The sequence below is a fragment of the Pelophylax lessonae genome (assembly GCF_965119305.1).
Source record: "Pelophylax lessonae genome assembly, chromosome: 4".
Taxonomy (NCBI): domain Eukaryota; kingdom Metazoa; phylum Chordata; class Amphibia; order Anura; family Ranidae; genus Pelophylax; species Pelophylax lessonae.
In genome coordinates this window covers 614,024,003-614,042,972 of record NC_138771.1, presented here as the reverse complement: position 1 = coordinate 614,042,972, position 18,970 = coordinate 614,024,003, and the positions used below count along the sequence as shown (strand labels likewise).

Below are 18,970 nucleotides of genomic sequence, written 5' to 3'. Positions count from 1 at the left end.
TACAATTTTTGGGCCTCCTTCAACACCAGCTCTTTGGGGTTAAGGTGGGGAGGCTATGCTAAAACAAAAACGACAATGTTTGCGCACCTGTTCCACAGGTGCACACCTTTACAATTTTTGGGCCTCCTTCAACACCAGCTCTTTGGGGTTAAGGTGGGGAGGCTATGCTAAAACAAAAACGACAATGTTTGCGCACCTGTTCCACAGGTGCACACCTTTACAATTTTTGGGCCTCCTTCAACACCAGCTCTTTGGGGTTAAGGTGGGGAGGCTATGCTAAAACAAAAACGACAATGTTTGCGCACCTGTTCCACAGGTGCACACCTTTACAATTTTTGGGCCTCCTTCAACACCAGCTCTTTGGGGTTAAGGTGGGGAGGCTATGCTAAAACAAAAACTACAATGTTTGCGCACCTGTTCCACAGGTGCACACCTTTACAATTTTTGGGCCTCCTTCAACGCCAGCTCTTTGGGGTTAAGGTGGGGAGGCTATGCTAAAACAAAAACTACAATGTTTGCGCACCTGTTCCACAGGTGCACACCTTTACAATTTTTGGGCCTCCTTCAACACCAGCTCTTTGGGGTTAAGGTGGGGAGGCTATGCTAAACAAAAACTACCATGTTTGCGAACCTGTTCCACAGGTGCACACCTTTACAATTTTTGGGCCTCCTTCAAAGCCAGCTCTTTGGGGTTATGGTGGGGAGGCTCCGCCAACACCAAAACTACCATGTTTGCGCACCTGTTCCACAGGTGCACACCTTCATAATTTTTACGCCTTCTTCAACACCAGCTCTTTGGGCTTACAGTGGTATGGCTCCGCCAACACCCAAACAACAATTTTTGCGCACCTGTCACACAGATGCATATCATTGTAATTTTTTTCCTTACAAAGGCAATTATTGCTTTCATTACCAGCACTTTCATAGGGATATAGTGTCAAGGCATCGTCCGCACCACCAAATGCCCAATTTTTAAGCATCCTTTACTTCTATTCAAAGTCACGAGACAACAGTATTCATCCAAAACATCTCTAATCTTGTTCACTCTGCACTACATTGTGGCCCCTACCCCTAACCCTCAATGTATCCGTGCATATATGTCTGTTTCTTGTGAGATTTCAAGTTAAAGTGCACCAAACACCATTTTACATGAAATAAAGTGCAATTACATACATCTTTGGACTTCTTGAAACATTTGGTAATAAAAGCCCCATTGTGGAAATACACCCGTTAATTATATGCACATTTAAAGAGACAGCACCTTTTTCCAAAAAAACCTCTAATCTTGTTCCCAGTGCACTGCATTATGTCCCCATCATACACATTGGCTGAGCCGTTGATTAGGAGCAAAAGAAAGGTGCGGTTAAGCAAAAAAGTCATTTTTGAAGGTTTGGTATGCTGTAATTCTGGTTCTGGACATGCTACAGAGCTGAAACTTCACAGGTACACCTTTTAGAACCCCCAGACACTAAATCCAAAGAAATCTCTTTTTTTTTTTTTTTTTTTTTTTTAATTTTTTCAATAATTGGCTATCTATCAAAAACGACAATTTTTAAGAACTTTTTTTTGTGTGATTAATAGTCCCTGGGGCATGACCCAGAACCCTAGGCACTTTTTAGGGGCATTTATTGGGTTTTAGGGCTTAAAAATGGTGTTTTTTGATTACAGAAGTTCGGTCCCATTGATTTCAATGGGGTTCTGAAATCCGAACCAAACTTTCGTAGAGTTCGGGTGTTCTGGTCGAACCGAACTTTTCAAAAGTTCGATCATCCCTACTTGTCAGGCGACCAAGTCGCCTGACAAGTCGGAACAGTGTGAACCGGCTCTAACTGAACAAGCTGAAGTTAGAAACTGATTGTCTACAATGCACAGCTATTCCAGATTTTGCACGCTCCAGTTTTCGTAATTAAACCCCAGTATGTCAAGTTATCGGTGACTTACACATTACTACCTGATTAACTTTTCCAGGAAGACAGAATATGAGGGGCATTGATATATAAATGTTCACAATGTTTAGGATTCCATATTTATATTTATATTACTTAGGCCCCATTGACACTAAGGCCCCTTTCACACAGGGAGTCAGTTCAGATCCGCCAGTCAGTTTTTTTTGGCGGATCTGAACGGTGACCCCATGCATCTCTATGGGGCATCAGATGTCAGTGGAGACATGTCCACTGACATCTGATCCGTCAAAACAGGACGGATGGAAACCCTATTTTCCATCCATCTGGCAGATCAGATCAGATGTGAATGGACAGATGGTCCGTTCCCATCCGATTCCCCTAACAAAATGCAAGTGCAAATACATTGACAAAATTTCTTAAAGCCACAAAAAATACGTAAATATTTTTTAAATAAAAATTATATATATATATACACACATACTTAAAAAATCCCAATTTATATAAAATTCATGTAGAAAAAAAATGTTGAAAGAAATTAAAAAGCAGTCAGTGATATAAAGTCCCAAAATCAATATGTGATTCACTCGATGCTCTATTCACTGTGTTCACTCGTGAGAAAGACACCCGATTATTCTTCCCAAATTAAATCACCAGATATGGAGCTGGTAGAGTTATGAACCAGCAATCTCGCTTTAACTAGTATATATATTTCCCAGCAGCTTGGTACAAAATTCACCAATGGATTTCCCCACTTTTATCCATAGATATATTATCTCAGAGCCGGTGTATAAGGTAGGATTCATGAGAAAAAATAAGAAGGGAACCCATAGCGTAATTCTGTAAAAAAATGGTTTATTAAAACATAATGAAGTACACTCATATTCCTGTGTGTCTGCCCGACACTGGGATGGCTTGCGTGTCTATCTCTCCCTCCGGCTCCAGCTGCGAGTCCGGAATGTAGGCAAAACTATGTTGCGGTGTCTGTCCGCGCCCTGGCCCCACCCTACTAGTTCTTTTTTCTCATGAATCCTACCTTATAAACCTCTGAGATATAATATCTATGGATAAAAGTGGCAAAATCCATTTGAATTTTATACAAATTGAATTTTTTTAAGCATAATATATATATATATATATATCTCTTTTTTTTTTTAAAGAAATATTTACGTATTTTTTGTGGCTTTAGGAAATGTTATCAATGTATTTGCACTTGCACTTTTTTATACAGTCTATATTACACCTAAGTTTTTTTATCTATCATGATGTTTATGTATATATGAATTGCGATTAAATATTAGTAGAGTTTTTTTTATATATTCACATTTATTTATCCACACTGTTTAGTCAAACTTGAGAGGGATATAAACGTGCGCTGATTATTTACGATTTTTTTCAAATTTTCGCATGTGCATGAAACACACAAAAACAGTTTGCTGTACTTATGATGCAATTTGTTGTTAGTGGAGCTCCAGAGGAACCAAGCAAGAAGTGTGATCTCGTGTGTGCGTTTACTGCTTATACCCAGAAGGGCCACTGGAAAGATCTCAGGTCTTCCTTACCTATTCAGAGGCAGCCAGCTTTCAGGGTTCTAGGAAACCAGACCACATGAAAATGCAAGTAAAATAAAGCAATTTATTAATGTAACAATAATAATTGCCCAGCAAGAGAGGATCGAAATCAAGAACAGCCGGAGCAAGTTCGGAAGCGGGTAGTCATCCAAGGTGGGATCGAGTCCAGGAAAGGGTAATCATCCAAGCCGAGATCGAGTCCAGAAGCTGGTAGTCTGCTGAAGCCAGGTCATCAACCGATGCGAGGTTGTCTGCCGATGCAGATTCAAGAGCCAGGAAGGTCGTCAGCCAAGTCATGCACAGAGAAAGCGCAGCAACCAGAGGAATGCTAGCAGTGATGCACCTTGGAACACAAATGCAAGGGCAAGGTCTGAAAGCCATCAGGTGATATATATATAGTCAGGTGTGCAACATCATCACTGAGTGACGCCCAGGCAGCAGACAAGTGATGATGCAAACAGAGTTTATAAGAGACAGCAGTCTGCACATGTCCAAGATGGCTGCCAACAAGAAGGCAAGGTAAGACCTTGACACCAGCCCAGGTACCAACTCCAGAACACGCCAACAAAGCTCAAGCTCTGTCTTTGGGTGTATTTTTGAAGATTTCTTGCAGTACTTGAACACAGGCAGGTAGAGGGATGGGGGCGCAAGATACTCCAAAGTGCATGCAGACATTAGAAGACAGATTCTTAAGCAAAGTCCTTCAGCAGAGGCCTTAAGTAATGTTGGAGGTGGGGGAGCCACCTTTGGGGTCTAAACCTCAAAGCACAGGCACACCTGAAGCTCTAGGCAAACGGTCCTACTCACAATGTCCAGAGACAACTCTCCAACCAAATTCTGTGCAACACTCTTCAGTGAAAGGGGTTCTTCTTCAGGTATCTTTCAGTCCAGGTTCCTCCACGTCCTCAGCCAAGCACAAGCTGGGGCCTGATAACAACAGCCCTTCAATAACTCAGGCTGTCTACCAAGGGCAGAAGCCCCAGGAAAAAGAGGAAGCTCTGAGCAGACCCTCAATACCATTTTTTTCTCCCCAGCCGCTATTCTGGGCCAGCCTCTTAGGCATTGTCTGAGGTCCGATAAATATTCATTACCCCAGTGGCTGATCCTCCTACTCTTTTTCTGCAAAATTCTTCCAGAGGCAGGCAGGAGCAATCAGCCACCAGGATAAGGGATACCTGACTAGATCTAGAAATGAAATTGCTGCTCAGCTGAGTACAGCAGAGCAAACAACAAAATGTATCCAGCCTTAGGCAGGGCGCTACAATAAAAAATGTGCAAGGGCATGTGGAACTAAAAGTGCAAAAGGTAAACTCAAAAAGGTACCTGAGCTTCTTTACCACATAAGTAGCACTCAGGGCACTCTGTTCAAATGAGTGGGCTGTTCTACTTGGGCATATGTGTAACACCTGATGTCACATTAAAAGCTGACCTACAGCCTTTCCTTCAGCCTTGCACCATTGTACACGTTTGTCTACTGTACTAAAATAGCTTATTCTGACTTCATTGCACACTGTGAGCTTCTCACAATGTGCTTTAGAAGTCAGAAAGAGCCGCCTCATTTTCTGGCTGAGAACATCCCTTTCCTCTCCATCCTGATTGCCCTGGTCCACATGAAGTCTCAGCATCGTATGTGGGTGTGTCCTAGGGAGCTGATATGCTTTTTCAGGAAGTTATGTACAGCTCCTAAAGAGACTTAGGGATGACATCACCGGAGTCATGATTCAGCTTTTAAATGAATGAAACGCATTGAGAGATTGCTTGCATATTGGAGGGATTTACGTTTGTGCCAAATGACTTAATAAACTATCTTGAGGGTTCTATGTGGAGAGAGGTTCCTGTTTCTCTATGGGGTGTTTGTTTAAACTTTTATAGTTGCCTAATGGGGAGGACATGGATGAGGGAGCTACTTTGAACAAGCGGGGGAACGGATAAAAGTGGATTGGGGCTGCTTAGATCCATCCGTATTTGGACTGCAGATTAGAAAAATAAGGTCTACTGCCCTTCTAGACAGCTGTGTATATCCCAGGACTGGATGGACAGAAATACAGATCCTTTGGCAGGTAAAAAAGTTCATTTATATCTGTGTATTTATCGGTTCGTGAGGAGTTCAGCTTTAACTTAGCACATTTAAGGTGGCCCATTTATTTGTAAATGTAGTTGCCCATGTGTAATATTAAACTGTATATTTTATTCACCATTGCTTTCAGGACACTTTGTTGGTAAACATCTAAAATTCTCACCTTGCAAGTTCAGTTAGTTTGTAACTGGTGGAGATGATTCCGTTTGTGGTAGTTTGCCGCAGGGTATCTCTTTTTACAACCACGTTATCTGGAGTCTGCGAAGGGAGAAGAACATCAATATTAAACAGAGAAATCCAAAAAGACTGTATAAATGTATATGGTTCTCATCATCAAACATGTCAAAAGTAGGGATGAGCTTCTAGTTCGAGTTGAAGCTAAGTTCGACTTGAACATCGGTCGTTCGATCATTCATCGAATGACAAACAAATGTGCTTCTTCGTGGGGAATTTGAGATTCCTATAATGCACTGTACATGCGCCGCATGTGCAGCACATTATGTGATTGGCCAAAGCATGCACCCTGACCTCATGCTTTGGCCAATCAAATGATCCCTTCCATGATTGGACTAAAGGCAGGCTGCCTTTAGCCAATCATGGCTCAGGGGCCAAGTACACACCCCACACTACATAAAGGCTGCCCGCGCAGCTGCAGCGTGTAGTGTGATTGTGTGGGTGAGGAGACAGGGAGAGGGACACGTGTGAGGCAGGGCAAGAGTAGCTTTTTTTGGAGTTTGTCAGACAGTGCAGAAAGAAATTCCTAGCATTGTAAGGATGGCCAGGAACGTGGACAGGGACATTACACTGGGTAATTCTGCTGGCAGCTGGGAAGGATGCAGGACAGGGTTCGGTGTTGCAGCTTGTTTTGCCACCATGCCTCCAAAAAGCTGGTGCTGGTTCTGCCACATCTGGCTACTCCACCACCTCCTCCTCCTCCACCTCCATTTCCTCTTCTGCTCAATTGTCCTCTGAAGCGGCAGTGCTCCCTAAGCGTTCAAGCGGCTATTCAAGCAGTCAGGCTAAAAGATGCCATGCTGTGCTTCAGTTGGTCTGTCTAGGGGATAGAAGTCACAACGATGCAGAGATTCCATGAGCTCTGCAGGGGCAGGCTCAGAGATGGTTGACGCCACGACAGCTTGAGCCAGGAATGGCTGTATGCGACAATGGCACCAACCTTCTACGACAGGGACACTTGACACATGTTCCATGCTTGGCACATGTTCTGAATCAGGTGGTGCAGCATTTCTTGAGCAGATACCCGGGCTTCCAAGATCTCCTGAGTCAGGCCAGAAAAGTCTGTGGCCATTTCCGATGTTCATTCAATGCCAGTGCTCGCTTATCTGACATTCAAGGGGATTTCAACCTGCCCACCAACCGCCTCATTTGTGACATGCCCACCAGGTGGAACTCATCGTTGGCAATGTTGCAGCGGCTGCACATGCAGCAGAGGGCCATCAATGAATACCTGTGCGAGTATGGCACAAGGAGAAGGTCAGCTTTTTTTCCCCACGCCAGTGGATTTTGATTAAGGATGCATGCATCGTCCTGTCACCATTTGAGGAGGCCACAAGGATGATGAGCCGGGACGATGCATGCATCAGTGACACTATCCCACTAGTCTACCTGCTGGAGCACACGCTGCGTGGAATCATGGAAAGGGGACTTGAGGCAGAAAAGCATCAGGGAGAGGAGAACTTCCTTTCCTCACAAGGCCCCCTTTATACAGATATCATTCCTGCAGGGCCACAAAACACACAGTAGGAAAAGGAGGAGGAGGAGGAGGATTACGGCAGCATGGATGTAGAGGATAGCATTCATAAAGCAGTCTTCAAGGGATGGTTTTGATTCCCTCGAAACCCCAGGAGTTGTACGTGGTTGGGTAGAGGTTGCTCCTGCTGACAATGTCATCCTTAGTGACCCAGAGGACTCAGAAACTCATGCCTCCTCCAACTTACAGTATCTCACAAAAGTGAGTACACCCCTCACATTTTTGTAAATATTTTATTATCTCTTCATGTGACAACACTGAAGAAATTACACTTTGCTACAATGTAAAGTAGTGAGTGTACAGCTTATATAACAGTGTAAATTTACTTGCTGTTCCCTCAAAATAACTCAACACACAGCCATTAATGTCTAAACCGCTGGCAACAAAAGTGAGAACACCCCTAAGTAAAAAAGTCCAAATTGGAGCCAATTAGACATTTTCCTCCCCGGTGTCATGTGACTTGTTAGTGTTAAAAGGTTTCAGGTGTGAATGGGGAGCAGGTGTGTTAAATTTGGTGTTATCGCTCTCACTCTCTCTCATGCTGGTCACTGGAAGTTCAACATGGCACCACATGGCAAAGAACTCTCTGGGGATCTGAAAAAAAATAATTGTTGCTCTACATAAAGATGGCCTAGGCTATAAGAAGATTGTCAAGACCCTGAAACTTAGCTGCAGAGTGGTAGCCAAGACCATACAGAGGTTTAGCAGGACTGGTTCCACTCAGAACAGGCATCGCCATGGTTGACCAAAGAAGTTGAGTGCACATGCTCAGCGTCATATCCAGAGGTTGTCTTTGGGAAATAGACGTATGAGTGCTGCCAGCATTGCTGCAGAGGTTGAAGGGGTGGGGGTCAGCCTGTCAGTGCTCAGACCATACGCTGCACACTGCATCAAATTGGTCTGCATGACTGTCATCCCAGAAGGAAGCCTCTTCTAAAAATGATGCACAGGAAAGCCTGCAAACAGTTTGCTGAACACAAGCAGACTAAGGACATGGATTACTGGAACCATGTCCTGTGGTCTGATGAGACCAAGATAAACTTGTTTGGTTCAGATGGTGTCAAGCTCGTGTGGCGGCAAACAGGTGAGGAGTGCAAAGACAAGTGTGTCTCTCCTACAGTCATGCATGGTGGTGGGAGTGTCATGGTCCAGGACTGCATGAGTGCTGCTGGCACTGGGGAGCTACAGTTCATTGAGGGAACCATGACTGCCAACATGTACAGTGACATACTAAAGCAGAACATGATCCCCTCTCTTCAGAGACTGGGACACAGGGCAGTTTTCCAACATGATAACGACTCCAAACACACCTCCAAGACGACCACTGCCTTGCTAAAGAAGCTGAGGGTAAAGGTGATGGACTGGCGAAGCAGGTCTCCAGACCTAAACCCTATTGAGCATCTGTGGGGCATCCTCAAACGAAAGGGGGAAGAGCGCAAGATCTCTAACATCCACCAGCACTGTGATGTCATCATGGAGGAGAAGAAGAAGACTCCAGTGGCAACCTGTGAAGCTCTGGTGAACTCTATGCCCAAGAGATTTAAGTCAGTGCTGGAAAATAATGGTGGAAACACAAAATATTAACACTTTGGGCCCAGTTTGGACATTTTAACTTAGGGGTGTACTCACTTTTTTGCCAGCGGTTTAGACATTAATGGCTGTGTGTTGAGTTATTTTGAGGGGACAGCAAATATACACTGTTATACAAGCTGTACACTCACTACTTGTAGCAAAGTGTAATTTGTTCAGTGTTGTCACATGAAAAGGTATAATAAAATATTTACAAAAATATCAGGGGTGTACTCACTTTTGTGAGATACTGTACGTTGCATGGGCTCCCTGATTCTGCAAAGCCTGCAAAAGGACCAGAGGATTTGTACTATCAAGGAGAGGGATAATTACTGGTTGGCAACCCTTCTTGATTCACTTTACTAGGGTAAAGTTGCAGAGCTCATCCTGCCTTGGCAGAGGGAGCAGGGGATGAAACATCTTGAGGAGGCTTTAAAAAAAAATGTGTGTACCACCTTTCCAGACACATTGTTTCTGAGGCATCGTTCAGCCAAAGGAGGAGCGGTGGAGAAGGCGGCTGGCTGACTGATGCCTTTAAAACAGTTCTTTTGTCCTCAGCAGCACCCAGGGCTGTTAGGTTTAAGCAACCATCACCACGGTCTCCATCATATGGTGCATAATTATCTATGTTCAAGAGCAGACTTGGAGACCTTTCCAGCTGAGCATCCACTGGGTTAAAGGGGCTTGAGGATGGACCACTGGCCAGAACTTGCTCAATATGCAATAGAGCTACTGGCCTGTCCTGCTTCCAGCGTGCTTTCCAAATGGACGTTCAGTGCTGCTGGAGGTTTTGTGATGGACAAAAGAGTGCGTCTGTCCACAGACTCTGTTGACCAGATGACTTTTATCAAAATGAACAAGTCCTGGATCAATAAGAGCTATCAATCCCCTGATGCTGATGTAACTGATTAAATTTGCTAGGGGTCTGCCCTCCCTTGAAGACTGCATATGCTGCCTATCCTATTCCTCTACCTTGATTCTGCTAGCTTCCAACAATGTTTTTAGTTTAGGTCACTACCATCCCCCAAGGCCCAGTTTTTCTGCACTTGTATGACAGGTGCATACAATTTAAATGTTGTATGTCATTTTTAACAGCAGGACCTGTCCCTGTGCCCTGCTAACTGTGAGGGATTACGGTGTTCAGGCACCAGCAACACCAAAGGCCCAGTTTTGGCACCTGTATAGCACATGTAATTTCACATTTGTATGGAATTCTTACCAGCAAGTCCCGTTCCTGCACCCAGCAAGAGTAACTGCGAGGGCTTGGTTACGGTGTTCAGGCACCACCAGCAGCAAAGGCCCAATTTGTGGCACCTGTATAGCACATGCAATTTCAAATTTGTATGGAATTCTTACCAGCAGGTCCCATTCCCATGCCCAGCAAGAGTAACTGCGAGGCGTTGCGGTGTTCAGGCACCACCAACAACCAAGGCCCAATTTCAGTTTCAGTTCCTGCCGATACTAACCTTCCAGGTCCCAATCACTCCAGCCAGTTTACATAGCCACCACCCAACCTTGGCCAGGTCAGATGACAGCACATCTGTTCACTGATAAGAACACATACAACACTTGATCTTTGCCAATTTCAAATTTGTATGGAATTTTTACCAGCAGGGCCCGTTCCTGCACCCAACAAGTGTAACTGCGAGGAGTTGCGGTGTTCAGGCTCCACCAACATCCAAGGCACAATTTTTCTGCACCTCTATGACAAGTGACAAGTACGTGTGATTTCAAATTTGTATGGAATTCTTACCAGCAGGTCCCATTCCTGCGCCCAGCAAGAGTAACTGTGCAAGGGGTTACGGTGTTAAGGAACCAACAACAACCAAGGCCAAATTTTTCTGCACCTGTATGACAAGTACATGCGATTTGAAATCTGTATGTATATTTGTATATGACATTTTTTTGCTTTAGAAATGCCATTGTAGTCAATGGAGAACATTCAGAACAAGGTCATGTTACCAGTGGGGTACCTCAGGGATCTGTACTGGGACCAATTTTGTTTAATATCTTCATAAGTGATATTGCAAAAGGCCTCGATGGTAAGCTTTGTCTTTTTGCTGATGACACAAAGATATGTAACAGGGTTGATGTTCCTGGAGGGAAATGCCTAATGGAAAAGGATTTATGAAAACTAGAAGAATGGTCAGAACTCTGGCAACTGAAATTTAATGTGGATAAGTGCAAGATAATGCACCTGGGGCGTAAAAACCCAAGGGCAGAATATAGAATATTTGACACAGTCCTGACCTCAGTATCTGAGGAAAGGGATTTAGGAGTAATTATTTCAGAAGACTTAAAGGTGGGAGGACAATGTAATAGAGCAGCACGAAATGCCAGCAGAATGCTTGGATGTATAGGGAGAGGTATAAGCAGTAGAAAGAGAGAAGTGCTTATGCCGCTGTACAGAACACTGGTGAGACCTCACTTGGAGTATTGTGCGCAGTACTGGAGGCCATATCTCCAGAAGGATATAGATACTCTAGAGAGAGTTCAGAGAAGAGCTACTAAACTAGTACATGGATTGCAGGAAAAAACTTACCAGGAAAGGTTAAAGGACCTTAACATGTATAGCTTGGAAGAAAGAAGAGACAGAGGGGATATGATAGAAACTTTTAAATACATAAAGGGAATCAACTCGGTAAAGGAGGAGAGCATATTTAAAAGAAGAAAAACTACCACAAGAGGACACCGTTTTAAACTAGAGGGGCAAAGGTTTAAAAGTAATATGAGGAAGTATTACTTTACTGAGAGAGTAGTGGATGCATGGAATAACCTTCCTGCAGAAGTGGTAGCTGCAAATACAGTGAAGGAGTTTAAGCATGCATGGGATAGGCATAAGGCTATCCTTCATTTAAGATAGGGCCAGGGACTATTCATAGGATTCAGATATATTGGGCAGACTAGATGGGCCAAATGGTTCTTATCTGCCGACACATTCTATGTTTCTATGTTTAAAGTCAGGACTATGTGCAGGCCAGTCAAGTTCCTCCACCCCAAACTCGCTCATCCATGTCTTTATGGACCTTGCTTTGTGCACTGCTCCAAATCTGGTAGAGGGGGGGATTATGGGGTGGGGTTGTTTTTCAGGGGTTGGATTTGGCCCCTTATTTCCAGTGAAGGGAACTCTTAAGGCATCAGCATACCAAGACATTTTGGACAATTTCTTGCTTCCAACTTTGTGGGAACAGTTTGGGAATTGCCCCTTCCTATTCCAACATGAATGTGCACAAAGCAAGCTCCATTAAGACATGGATGAGTGAGTTTGGGGTGGAGGAACTTGGCTGGCCTGCAAAGAGCCCTGACCTCAACTCGATGGAACACCTTTGGGATGAATTAGAGCGGAGACTGTGAGCTAGGCCTCCTTGTCCAACATCAGTGCCTGACCTCACAAATGCGCTTCTGGAAGAAAGGTCAAATATTCCCATAGGCACTTTCCTAAACCTTGTGGACAGCCTTCCCAGAAGGGTTGAAGCTGTTATAGCTGCTAAGGGTGGGCCAACTCAATATTGAACCCTAAAGACTACGACTGAAATGCTATTAAGGTTCATGTGCGTGTAAAGGTAGGCGTCCCAATACTTCTGACAATATAGTTTATAAGACGGTAGCAAAGAGGGTACGCTTTAACGCCAACACACTGCACATATGTATCAATGGGCGGCAGAGCTTTCTGTGCTGAGAACACACTCACCGAATGTTCCCAGCACAGAGATTGAGCTGTCAAACACAGCTCTCAATGCCTACTAAAGATTGGGAGCCAGCAGGACCGCCTCCCAATCATGTGGCCATTGTGTCAATAGCAATGGTCTCATGATTGGCTGATCCTTTCTGCCTCCCTGGTGTACAGACCCTAATAAAGGGAAGTCAGGGCTGGGTGGGAAAGGGTTAAAAAGGCCCATTAGTACTGCATGTGAACAAATCTTCCTTTCGGCCTTCCTCTTTTTTTTATTGAAATCATTTTTTGTACTTTTTTTAAATGCATTTATTTATTGACTTTTGTTAAAAAAAAAAAAAAAAAGTGTAAAATCCCACATTACATAGTTGGTAAGGCTGAATAAACACATACAGTCAGGTCCATAAATATTGGGACATTGACACAATTCTAATCTTTTTGGCTCTATACACCACCACAATGGATTTGAAATGAAACAAACAAGATGTACTTTAACTGCAGATTTCAGCTTTAATTTGAGGGTATTTACATCCAAATCAGGTGAAAGGTGTAGGAATTACAACAGTTTGTATATGTGCCTCCCACTTATTAAGGGACCAAAAGAAACGGGACAGATTAACAATCATAAATCAAACTTTCACTTTTTCATACTTGGTTGCAAATCCTTTGCAGTCAATTACAGCCTGAAATCTGGAACGCATAGACATCACCAGACGCTGGGTTTCATCCCTGGTGATGCTCTGCCAGGCCTCTACTGCAACTGTCTTCAGTTCCTGCTTGTTCTTGGGGCATTTTCCCTTCAGTTTTGTCTTCAGCAAGTGAAATGCATGCTCAATCTGATTCAGGTCAGGTGATTGACTTGGCCATTGCATAACATTCCACTTCTTTCCCTTTAAAAAGTCTTTGGTTGCTTTCGCAGTATGCTTCGGGTCATTGTCCATCTGCACTGTGAAGCGCCGTCCAATGAGTTCTGAAGCATTTGGCTGAATATGAGCAGATAATATTGCCCGAAACACTTCAGAATTCGTCCTGCTGCTTTTGTCAGCAGTCGCATCATCAATAAATACAAGAGAACCAGTTCCATTGGCAGCCATTCATGCCCACGCCATGACACTACCACCACCATGCTTCACTGATGAGGTGGTATGCTTTGGATCATGAGTAGATAGAAGTTAGACAACCGCACTCCAACTTGAAAGTAAAGATGAATAAAATGTCCCCTGTCTCTGATTTTTGTTATTATGGATTTTTGGAATCTTCAATAAACAGATTTAATTCATTTTTACTTTCAAGTCGGAGTGCGGTTGTCTAACTTCTATCTACACAGCTGCCGGGATTGCGGATCTAACTAGCACCCTACTTAAATGTTTGGACATTCACACACCAGAGCGGTTTTCTCCTTTTGTGCATCTCATTTGGATCATGAGCAGTTCCTTTCCTTCTCCATACTCTTCTCTTCCCATCACTCTGGTATAAGTTGATCTTGGTCTCATCTGTCCATAGGATATTGTTCCAGAACTGTGAAGGCTTTTTTAGATGTTGTTTGGCAAACTCTAATTTGGCCTTCCTGTTTTTGAGGCTCACACACATACACCTACCTCCTGGAGAATGTTCTTGATCTGGCCAACTGTTGTGAAGGGTGTTTTCTTCACCAGGGAAAGAATTATTCGGTCATCCACCACAGTTGTTTTCCGTGGTCTTCCGGGTCTTTTGGTGTTGCTGAGCTCACCGGTGCGTTCTTTCTTTTTAAGGATGTTCCAAACAATTGATTTGGCCACACCTAATGTCTTTGCTATCTCTCTGATGGGTTTGTTTTGTTTTTTCAGCCTAATGATGGCTTGCTTCACTGATAGTGACAGCTCTTTGGATCTCATATTGAGAGTTTACAGCAACAGATTCCAAATGCAAATAGCACACTTGAAATTAACTCTGGACCTTTTATCTGCTCCTTGTGAATGGGATCATGAGGGAATAACACACACCTGGCCATGGAAAAGCTGAGCAGCCAATTGTCCCATTACTTTTGGTCCCTTAAAAAGTGGGAGGCACATATACAAACTGTTGTAACTTCTACACCTTTCACCTGATTTGGATGTAAATACCCTCAAATTAAAGCTGAAAGTCTGCAGTTAAAGCACATCTTGTTTGTTTCATTTCAAATCCATTGTGGTGGTGTATAGAGCCAAAAAGATTAGAATTGTGTTGATGTCCCAATATTTATGGACCTGACTGTAGGTCCATCCAGTTCCATCTATATTTGTATGTGTGTACACACACATGCCACTATGGATTCTCATATACCTGTATATTTTGGTCACAGAAAAACTCATGTAAGATCCGAGGTCTAATAGACCCCAGATTTCCCCATGTAGAGTACTTGTCCTGCCTAATTCTATCACAAGGGATGAACAACATCCCTTTTGATAGCAATAAGCACAAAAACAAAAAAAAAAAAAAAAAAATTAAATAGATGGTGTAAAAAAAAAATAATAAAAAAGATAAAATAATAAAAAAAAATTAAAGCGCCGCATTTTTCAATGTTCACGTGCAAATGCAAATGCGTACATCAGTCCCACACGTATATGTGAGCAGCGATCACATCACCCATGTGAGGTATCCCTGCAAATTTCAGAATGAGAGTAATAATTCTAGCAATAGATCCCCTGTGTAATAGTATAATGGTAACCTGCAAAGACTTTTAAAGCATTGCCTATGGAGATTTTTAAGTATGTGGCCATAAACAAGAGGGTATTATAATGTGCTTGTGTGCACAAAAATTCATTAAAGCGTATTTCTTCCAAAAAATGTTGAAAAAAAACACTGCGCAAATATCAAGTGACATAAAAAATAAGGTGTATTTCATTTTATGTTTAAGTGGCTACCTAGCTCCAGGTACCTTGTACAAAATAAAGAAATAATAAAATATAACTTAACCACTTCAGCTCTGGAAGATTCTACCCTCTTCATGACCAGGCCATTTTTTGCTATTCAGCACTGCACTCATTTAACTGCCGATTGCGTGGTCATGCAATGCTGTACACAAATTAAATTTATATATATATATATTTTTTTTTATATACAAATAGAGTTTTCATTTGGTGGTATTTGATCACCACTGGGTTTTATATATTTTGCAAAATAAAAGCGAAAATTTTGAAAAAAAATAAAAAAACAATATTTTTTACTTTCTGCTATGAAGCATATCCAATATTTTTTTTTTTTTTTTAAATCTAATTTCTTCATACATTTTTGTCAAAATTTATTCTGCTTCATGTTTTTATTAAAAAAGTGTATATTGATTGTTTGCGTAAAAGTCATAGAATCTATAAACTGGTGTATAAATTGGAATTTAAATTTTTTAATTTTTGAATTCTAATAATGGCAGTGATCAAGGGCTTATAAGGGGACTGCGATACTGCGGCGGACAATCTGATACTAACTGCCACTGAAATCACAGGTGTCATTATTACAGTGATCAGTGCTAAAAATATGCACTGTCACTGTATTAATGACACTGACTGGGAAGGGGTTCAAATCTAGGGAGGTCTAGGGGTTAAATATGTGCCTAACAATTGGTAATGCGGGGAAAGTGTGCTGCTTTTTACTAATGATCTCTCAGTTTCCCATCCCTTTGCAGGGACGAGAAACTGACAGATTGCTCCCTGTGTACAGAGACCTGTGTTGAATTTCAACTATGAACTCTCAGCTGTGAATGTACCGGAGAAGCCTCTGGTCACTTTTAGAGGTGTTCCTCCGGCTAGGCTGCAGATAGCCCCAAATATTGTTAATGACCTGGAAAAAATCTCCTTCTTTGCCCAACTAAAAGGTTTCTACCCATGTAGAAGAGGTGCTGTATGCTCTGTTAACGTCCTTAGAAACAGGAAATACACTACTTTCCAATCAAATATTACCTCAAAAGTTTATGAAATTGACGAGCTTTTGACATGTACCACCAAGAACGTGGTTTATGTCATCACGTGCCCTTGCGGCCTACATTACATTGGTCGCACTGTGCGTGCTTTTCATGTACGTATGAAAGAGCACATTGCAAACATTAGGAAGGGCTTTCCGAAGCACAATCTCTCAAAACACTACGATCAGTGCCATGGGAGGGACCCGGCTGGAACCTCTTCCATGGCCATTGAGCAGTATTGTCCGCATTGGAGGGGAGATAATATTAGGAGAAGTATTTCCCGCTTGGAAACTAAATGGATATATCAGTTTAAATCATATCGGCCCTTTGGCCTAAATGTTGATTGGGATGTTAATTCCTTTATTAATAATAGCTGATTTGCCTATATGTGAAGTTCTGTGGTGGTGTGGTTTTTGTTTTCCTGGCAAAAAATTTTTTATTTAATATTATATTTCATATGTGTGGCAAATTTATAATTTGTCATCATCACTTTTTAGTATCTTTTTAATATTCTTCTTTTGTAATATTCTCATTATTATGTACGCTTGGGCTTACATTAACCAGGAAGGGGTTAACACATGTCATTATATGATGTGCCCTTCATTGCAAACATCTGTAATATGGTATTTTTTTAGTTATGGTATTGATTGATGACCTTTAATATTTAAGGGGCTGCATATAATGTCCGTTTCACTGTTGGAGGGACTGGAACGCACCCTAGGTTCCTTTGATTCCATTCGTGGAACGCAGTGTTGCTGCTTCCGGGTCCGCTGTTTACAGTCAGTGGAATGCATATGGTGTCCTTTTGGAACGCAGTGACGTGGCTTCCGGTTTGCCGCTCGGAAAGTGACGACTTCCGGTCCCAAACCGTGAACAGAGTGGGTGTTTTTAACAGGGCTCCCAACCCAGTGCCACCTCATTTTTTAATTTAAACACTTGGGACTGTTTTATACTGTTTTATAGATGCCCTGATATATCTTATTTGAAGTTTTTTGTAAAAAGTTTCCTGACCTATGACCTCCACCCATTTCCGGCCCTAGCCTTTATATACATTGGGCCTGCGTCGTGTGGCCACACCCCTGATGATGTCAGTTATGACGAAATGCATCGGGAGGAGCTGAGCCACACAACACTGGTGCTGAGTGCCACAGGAGGTCGGCCATTTTCCTGGTTGGAAACATATCCACATCACATCCCATGTTTTTATGCTCTGTTTATTCTGAGAAAATGTGAGTACCTTGTGTGCAGCTTTTTGGTGTTTCAATAAATGGTTTAAAGAATGTCTGCGCAATGATAGTTTTTTTATTTTCTCCTGGAACATACCTTGAGGTTTGGGCTGATGTGATTGATATCAGTGAGATCCACCGATTGAACGTCTGGCTTATGCTAATTTGAAGGCTTTGTTACCCACATAAATCTGGTAAGAGGCTGTCCATGTGACTTCTCTTGGTGGTGGACCTATTGGAACTTTCTCACAGTGTCTAATTATCTCGCGGGAGGAATACTTCTGCAGCACTGTTTCTTTGAGCGCTGCTTTTCATGTGAACATTGACTGGGACTTGCTGACAGCCTATCGCTGTGTACAATCACAGAGGGAGCTGGCCGAAGCGCTTGTGTGCCCGCCCTGAACCCGGAGGTAGGCAGCAACGTACCAGTATATCGCTTTGCCTGTAGCAGCCGCCCCTCCGCAGTACGATATGAAGTGGTTAAAGAAATGTATATATTAATAAACGAATGACATGCTAGGGGATACATTTTTATAAGATAACAAATGCAGGATTCAGTATGGACAAAGGGGAAGGGACCTACCAGGACTTCTATGACTATCGGCTTGTTTATAGGCTTCAGGTCTGGGGTCATGCTGTAGATTCGGTAGAGAACTGAATACAAAGAGAAAAGTACATGTTATAAAGTGGGTACCACATTTGGATACTATATGGTGTAATTTAGGGACACCCCCCCCCCCATGGTACAATAATAGTCGTTACTAATAATAATAGTTATAGCTAAGTAGCTTAAAGTGTATCTAAAGAACAAAAATATAATATATCACAACTCATCAGTCCTTAGATGTGGTGGCTGCATTATTTTCTTTTTTTTTTTAATGTGGTAATCCTGCCAGTGACATGCTTCTTGCCCTAGGGCAGTGATGGCAAACCTTGGTAACCCAGATGTTTTGGAACTACATTTCCCATGATGCTCAAACTACACTGCAGAGTGCACAAGCATCATGGAAAATGTAGTTCCACAACATCTGGGGTGCCAAAGTTCACCATCACTGCCCAAGGGTGACAATACTCACTCACTGTAATCTATTAAATGTCCCCAGGACAAAAAGTGTGTGAAGACTACAGGATTCCTCCCCGTCCCCTCATCTTCTTAACATGTTTAGTAATTTAGTGCAACATTGTCAACACAGTACAGGAAGTTACAAGCTCACTGGATTTCTGGCAGAATCAACTGATATTTTTTGCACTTATCAAAAAGAAAGCCTC

General features: G+C 42.6%; 1 pseudogene across 1 annotated transcript in view; it reads right to left on the bottom strand.

The window, feature by feature from the left end:
• LOC309552831 (A.superbus venom factor 1-like) overlaps window positions 1-18,970 on the bottom strand; it is a 319,818-nt pseudogene that overhangs the window by 262,934 nt on the left and 37,914 nt on the right. The window contains exons 4-5 of the transcript XR_014226164.1: window positions 18,285-18,355; window positions 5,716-5,810 (exon numbers count right to left, since the gene is read on the bottom strand). The product of XR_014226164.1 is annotated as an A.superbus venom factor 1-like (transcript). The remainder of the gene's footprint in view (window positions 1-5,715; window positions 5,811-18,284; window positions 18,356-18,970) is intronic.